The sequence below is a fragment of the Mytilus edulis genome, unplaced genomic scaffold (genome assembly GCF_963676685.1).
Source record: "Mytilus edulis unplaced genomic scaffold, xbMytEdul2.2 SCAFFOLD_401, whole genome shotgun sequence".
Taxonomy (NCBI): domain Eukaryota; kingdom Metazoa; phylum Mollusca; class Bivalvia; order Mytilida; family Mytilidae; genus Mytilus; species Mytilus edulis.
In genome coordinates, this window is record NW_027267426.1 from 1 (window position 1) to 7500 (window position 7500).

The window sequence follows — 7500 nt, forward strand, 5'->3', positions numbered from 1 at the left end:
GACCATCGAGGCCGGCCAACTATACCCTCGGTGAAAAAATTTTAACGAGGGTTGTGAAATTTTCATCGAGGTGTCGCACGTTAGACGCGGACGGGCTACCGCGGTACTGAGTCTGACCATCGAGGCCGGCCAACTATACCCTCGGTGAAAAATTTTTTACGAGGGGTGAAATTTTCATCGAGGTGTCGCACGTTAGACGCGGACGGGCTACCGCGGGTCTCTCGACCATCGAGGCCGGCCAACTATACCCTCGGTGAAAAATTTTTTACGAGGGTGAAATTTTCATCGAGGTGTCGCACGTTAGACGCGGACGGGCTACCGCGGGTCTCTCGACCATCGAGGCCGGCCAACTATACCCTCGGTAAAAATTTTTTACGAGGGTGAAATTTTCATCGAGGTGTCGCACGTTAGACGCGGACGGGCTACCGCGGGTCTCTCGACCATCGAGGCCGGCAAACTATACCCTCGGTGAAAAATTTTTTACGAGGGTGAAATTTTCATCGAGGTGTCGCACGTTAGACGCGGACGGGCTACCGCGGGTCTCTCGACCATCGAGGCCGGCCAACTATACCCTCGGTGAAAAAATTTTTACGAGGGTGAAATTTTCATCGAGGTGTCGCACGTTAGACGCGGACGGGCTACCGCGGGTCTCTCGACCATCGAGGCCGGCCAACTATACCCTCGGTGAAAAAATTTTTACGAGGGTGAAATTTTCATCGAGGTGTCGCACGTTAGACGCGGACGGGCTACCGCGGGTCTCTCGACCATCGAGGCCGGCCAACTATACCCTCGGTGAAAAATTTTTTACGAGGGTGAAATTTTCATCGAGGTGTCGCACGTTAGACGCGGACGGGCTACCGCGGGTCTCTCGACCATCGAGGCCGGCCAACTATACCCTCGGTAAAAATTTTTTACGAGGGTGAAATTTTCATCGAGGTGTCGCACGTTAGACGCGGACGGGCTACCGCGGGTCTCTCGACCATCGAGGCCGGCAAACTATACCCTCGGTAAAAATTTTTTACGAGGGTGAAATTTTCATCGAGGTGTCGCACGTTAGACGCGAACGGGCTACCGCGGGTCTCTCGACCATCGAGGCCGGCAAACTATACCCTCGGTAAAAATTTTTTACGAGGGTGAAATTTTCATCGAGGTGTCGCACGTTAGACGCGAACGGGCTACCGCGGGTCTCTCGACCATCGAGGCCGGCAAACTATACCCTCGGTAAAAAATTTTTACGAGGGTGAAATTTTCATCGAGGTGTCGCACGTTAGACGCGGACGGGCTACCGCGGGTCTCTCGACCATCGAGGCCGGCAAACTATACCCTCGGTAAAAAATTTTTACGAGGGTGAAATTTTCATCGAGGTGTCGCACGTTAGACGCGAACGGGCTACCGCGGGTCTCTCGACCATCGAGGCCGGCAAACTATACCCTCGGTAAAAAATTTTTTACGAGGGTGAAATTTTCATCGAGGTGTCGCACGTTAGACGCGAACGGGCTACCGCGGGTCTCTCGACCATCGAGGCCGGCAAACTATACCCTCGGTAAAAATTTTTTACGAGGGTGAAATTTTCATCGAGGTGTCGCACGTTAGACGCGAACGGGCTACCGCGGGTCTCTCGACCATCGAGGCCGGCAAACTACACCCTCGGTAAAAAAATTTTACGAGGGTGAAATTTTCATCGAGGTGTCGCACGTTAGACGCGAACGGGCTACCGCGGGTCTCTCGACCATCGAGGCCGGCAAACTATACCCTCGGTAAAAATTTTTTACGAGGGTGAAATTTTCATCGAGGTGTCGCACGTTAGACGCGAACGGGCTACCGCGGGTCTCTCGACCATCGAGGCCGGCAAACTATACCCTCGGTAAAAAAATTTTACGAGGGTGAAATTTTCATCGAGGTGTCGCACGTTAGACGCGGACGGGCTACCGCGGGTCTCTCGACCATCGAGGCCGGCAAACTATACCCTCGGTAAAAAAATTTTACGAGGGTGAAATTTTCATCGAGGTGTCGCACGTTAGACGCGAACGGGCTACCGCGGGTCTCTCGACCATCGAGGCCGGCAGACTATACCCTCGGTAAAAAATTTTTACGAGGGTGAAATTTTCATCGAGGTGTCGCACGTTAGACGCGGACGGGCTACCGCGGGTCTCTCGACCATCGAGGCCGGCAAACTATACCCTCGGTAAAAAAATTTTACGAGGGTGAAATTTTCATCGAGGTGTCGCACGTTAGACGCGGACGGGCTACCGCGGGTCTCTCGACCATCGAGGCCGGCAAACTATACCCTCGGTAAAAAATTTTTACGAGGGTGAAATTTTCATCGAGGTGTCGCACGTTAGACGCGGACGGGCTACCGCGGGTCTCTCGACCATCGAGGCCGGCCAACTATACCCTCGGTAAAAAAATTTTACGAGGGTGAAATTTTCATCGAGGTGTCGCACGTTAGACGCGAACGGGCTACCGCGGGTCTCTCGACCATCGAGGCCGGCAGACTATTATACCCTCGGTAAAAAATTTTTACGAGGGTGAAATTTTCATCGAGGTGTCGCACGTTAGACGCGGACGGGCTACCGCGGGTCTCTCGACCATCGAGGCCGGCAGACTATTATACCCTCGGTAAAAAATTTTTACGAGGGTGAAATTTTCATCGAGGTGTCGCACGTTAGACGCGGACGGGCTACCGCGGGTCTCTCGACCATCGAGGCCGGCAAACTATACCCTCGGTAAAAAAATTTTACGAGGGTGAAATTTTCATCGAGGTGTCGCACGTTAGACGCGGACGGGCTACCGCGGGTCTCTCGACCATCGAGGCCGGCAGACTATACCCTCGGTAAAAAATTTTTACGAGGGTGAAATTTTCATCGAGGTGTCGCACGTTAGACGCGGACGGGCTACCGCGGGTCTCTCGACCATCGAGGCCGGCAAACTATACCCTCGGTAAAAAAATTTTACGAGGGTGAAATTTTCATCGAGGTGTCGCACGTTAGACGCGAACGGGCTACCGCGGGTCTCTCGACCATCGAGGCCGGCAGACTATACCCTCGGTAAAAAATTTTTACGAGGGTGAAATTTTCATCGAGGTGTCGCACGTTAGACGCGGACGGGCTACCGCGGGTCTCTCGACCATCGAGGCCGGCAGACTATTATACCCTCGGTAAAAAATTTTTACGAGGGTGAAATTTTCATCGAGGTGTCGCACGTTAGACGCGGACGGGCTACCGCGGGTCTCTCGACCATCGAGGCCGGCAGACTATACCCTCGGTAAAAAATTTTTACGAGGGTGAAATTTTCATCGAGGTGTCGCACGTTAGACGCGGACGGGCTACCGCGGGTCTCTCGACCATCGAGGCCGGCAGACTATTATACCCTCGGTAAAAAATTTTTACGAGGGTGAAATTTTCATCGAGGTGTCGCACGTTAGACGCGGACGGGCTACCGCGGGTCTCTCGACCATCGAGGCCGGCAGACTATTATACCCTCGGTAAAAAATTTTTACGAGGGTGAAATTTTCATCGAGGTGTCGCACGTTAGACGCGGACGGGCTACCGCGGGTCTCTCGACCATCGAGGCCGGCAGACTATTATACCCTCGGTAAAAAATTTTTACGAGGGTGAAATTTTCATCGAGGTGTCGCACGTTAGACGCGGACGGGCTACCGCGGGTCTCTCGACCATCGAGGCCGGCAGACTATTATACCCTCGGTAAAAAATTTTTACGAGGGTGAAATTTTCATCGAGGTGTCGCACGTTAGACGCGGACGGGCTACCGCGGGTCTCTCGACCATCGAGGCCGGCAGACTATACCCTCGGTAAAAAATTTTTACGAGGGTGAAATTTTCATCGAGGTGTCGCACGTTAGACGCGGACGGGCTACCGCGGGTCTCTCGACCATCGAGGCCGGCAGACTATACCCTCGGTAAAAAATTTTTACGAGGGTGAAATTTTCATCGAGGTGTCGCACGTTAGACGCGGACGGGCTACCGCGGGTCTCTCGACCATCGAGGCCGGCAGACTATACCCTCGGTAAAAATTTTTTACGAGGGTGAAATTTTCATCGAGGTGTCGCACGTTAGACGCGGACGGGCTACCGCGGGTCTCTCGACCATCGAGGCCGGCAGACTATACCCTCGGTAAAAAAATTTTACGAGGGTGAAATTTTCATCGAGGTGTCGCACGTTAGACGCGGACGGGCTACCGCGGGTCTCTCGACCATCGAGGCCGGCAGACTATACCCTCGGTAAAAATTTTTACGAGGGTGAAATTTTCATCGAGGTGTCGCACGTTAGACGCGGACGGGCTACCGCGGGTCTCTCGACCATCGAGGCCGGCAGACTATACCCTCGGTAAAAAATTTTTACGAGGGTGAAATTTTCATCGAGGTGTCGCACGTTAGACGCGGACGGGCTACCGCGGGTCTCTCGACCATCGAGGCCGGCAAACTATACCCTCGGTAAAAATTTTTTACGAGGGTGAAATTTTCATCGAGGTGTCGCACGTTAGACGCGGACGGGCTACCGCGGGTCTCTCGACCATCGAGGCCGGCAAACTATACCCTCGGTAAAAAATTTTTACGAGGGTGAAATTTTCATCGAGGTGTCGCACGTTAGACGCGGACGGGCTACCGCGGGTCTCTCGACCATCGAGGCCGGCAAACTATACCCTCGGTAAAAAAATTTTACGAGGGTGAAATTTTCATCGAGGTGTCGCACGTTAGATGCGGGCGGACTACCGCGGGTCTCTCGGCCACTTTATCGTCGGTAAAAAATGTTGACCCTGGGGAATTTTTTCATCGGGAAGCCGAACGTAAGTGTCTCGGTCAACTATACCCCAGTCAAAAAGTATGTCTCAACAATTTTTTTTTGTCATCGGGAAGCCGCACGTAAGAATATTACAGCAGGTCTCTCCATGATACGATAAAATTTCAGGTAACGAAGGCAGGCATCGTACACCCTCTTGATCGGCCGTGTGCTTGCGTTCGACACCTTCGCGAAGGTTTGAACTAGGGTTGTCAGGACATAAGCTAGGGTTACAGTGGGTGCTAAGCCTAAGCCTAAGCCTAACCCTAACCCTAACCCTAACCCTAACCCTAACCCTAACCCTAACCCTAACCCTAATCCTAGCCTTAGCCCTAACCCTAACCCTAGCCTTAGCCCTAGCCCTAACCCTAACCCAAACCCTAACCCTAACCCTAGCCTTAGCCCTAACCCTAACCCTAGCCTTAGCCCTAGCCCTAACCCTAGCCCTAACCCTAACCCTAACCCTAACCCTAACCCTAACCCTAACCCTAACCCTAACCCTAACCCTAACCCTAACCCTAACCCTAACCCTAACCCTAACCCTAACCCTAACCCTAACCCTAACCCTAACCCTAACCCTAACCCTAACCCTAACCCTAACCCTAACCCTAACCCTAACCCTAACCCTAACCCTAACCCTAACCCTAACCCTAACCCTAACCCTAACCCTAACCCTAACCCTAACCCGGTAGTTATCGAGACCCGCTAGAGTCCCGCTGTACTCTACTTGCACCCTCACCATTTCTCAAACCGGCTGGGGACGGTCTACGGCTGGTTTATGCTTTGAGGAAAAAGAAAAAAAGACATGTATTGTATTGGAAGGTACACCGCGGACCATTTAAGGCCCACCGTGCACCTTATATGGTCCACAGAGAGAGATCCGTTGGACCTTCGATGGTCCAACAAGTCGCGTCAGAGAGAGGTTTGGTTCATATATGGTCCAGCCCGGACCATATATGCTCCAACGCGGACCATATAAGGTCCCAGAGACAAGCTGTAGGGCTTGTCTCTGGAGCTGAAAACGGCACGGTGGCCCTTATAATGGCACAATACCTCTCTGTGGCCACTTGGTAAGCCTGCTAGCGGGCTACCGCGGGTCTCGACCGCGGGTAAAGGTACGTGGTCGGCCTGCCACGTACCTTTCCCCGTGGTAGCCCGCTAGCAGGCCGGCCAGCCAGCCACGTACCTTTCCCCGTGGTAGCCCGCTAGCAGGCCGACCACGTACCTTTTACCCGTGGTAGCCCGCTAGCAGGTCGACCACGTACCTTCCCGGTCGTCGAGTGCCGTGGTAGCCCGCTAGCAGGCCGTCCAAGTACCTTTACCCGCGGTAGCCCGCTAGCGGGTCGACCGCGTACCTTCCCAGCCGTCGAGACCCGCGGCAGCCCGCTAGCAGGCCGTCCGCTTACTTTTACCCGCGGTAGCCCGCTAGCAGGCCGTCCGAGTACCTTTACCCGCGGTAGCCCGCTAGCGGGTCGACCGCGTACCTTCCCAGCCGTCGAGACCCGTGGTAGCCCGCTAGCAGGCCGTCCGAGTACCTTTACCCGCGGTAGCCCGCTAGCGGGTCGACCGCGTACCTTCCCAGCCGTCGAGACCCGCGGCAGCCCGCTAGCAGGCCGTCCGCTTACTTTTACCCGCGGTAGCCCGCTAGCAGGCCGTCCGAGTACCTTTACCCGCGGTAGCCCGCTAGCGGGTCGACCGCGTACCTTCCCCGCCGTCGAGACCCGTGGTAGCCCGCTAGCAGGCCGTCCGAGTACCTTTACCCGCGGTAGCCCGCTAGCGGGTCGACCGCGTACCTTCCCAGCCGTCGAGACCCGTGGTAGCCCGCTAGCAGGCCGTCCGAGTACCTTTACCCGCGGTAGCCCGCTAGCGGGTCGACCGCGTACCTTCCCAGCCGTCGAGACCCGTGGTAGCCCGCTAGCAGGCCGTCCGAGTACCTTTACCCGCGGTAGCCCGCTAGCGGGTCGACCGCGTACCTTCCCAGCCGTCGAGACCCGCGGCAGCCCGCTAGCAGGCCGTCCGCTTACTTTTACCCGCGGTAGCCCGCTAGCAGGCCGTCCACGTACCTTTTATCCGCGGTAGCCCGCTAGCAGGTCGACCACGTACCTTCCCGGTCGTCGAGTGCCGTGGTAGCCCGCTAGCAGGCCGTCCAAGTACCTTTACCCGCGGTAGCCCGCTAGCGGGTCGACCGCGTACCTTCCCAGCCGTCGAGACCCGCGGCAGCCCGCTAGCAGGCCGTCCGCTTACTTTTACCCGCGGTAGCCCGCTAGCAGGCCGTCCGAGTACCTTTACCCGCGGTAGCCCGCTAGCGGGTCGACCGCGTACCTTCCCGCCGTCGAGACCCGTGGTAGCCCGCTAGCAGGCCGTCCGAGTACCTTTACCCGCGGTAGCCCGCTAGCGGGTCGACCGCGTACCTTCCCAGCCGTCGAGACCCGTGGTAGCCCGCTAGCAGGCCGTCCGAGTACCTTTACCCGCGGTAGCCCGCTAGCGGGTCGACCGCGTACCTTCCCAGCCGTCGAGACCCGCGGCAGCCCGCTAGCAGGCCGTCCGCTTACTTTTACCCGCGGTAGCCCGCTAGCAGGCCGTCCACGTACCTTTTATCCGCGGTAGCCCGCTAGCAGGCCGACCGCGTACCTTCCCCGCCGTCGAGAGCCGCGGTAGCCCGCTAGCAGGCCGTCCGCTTACTTTTACCCGTGGTAGCCCGC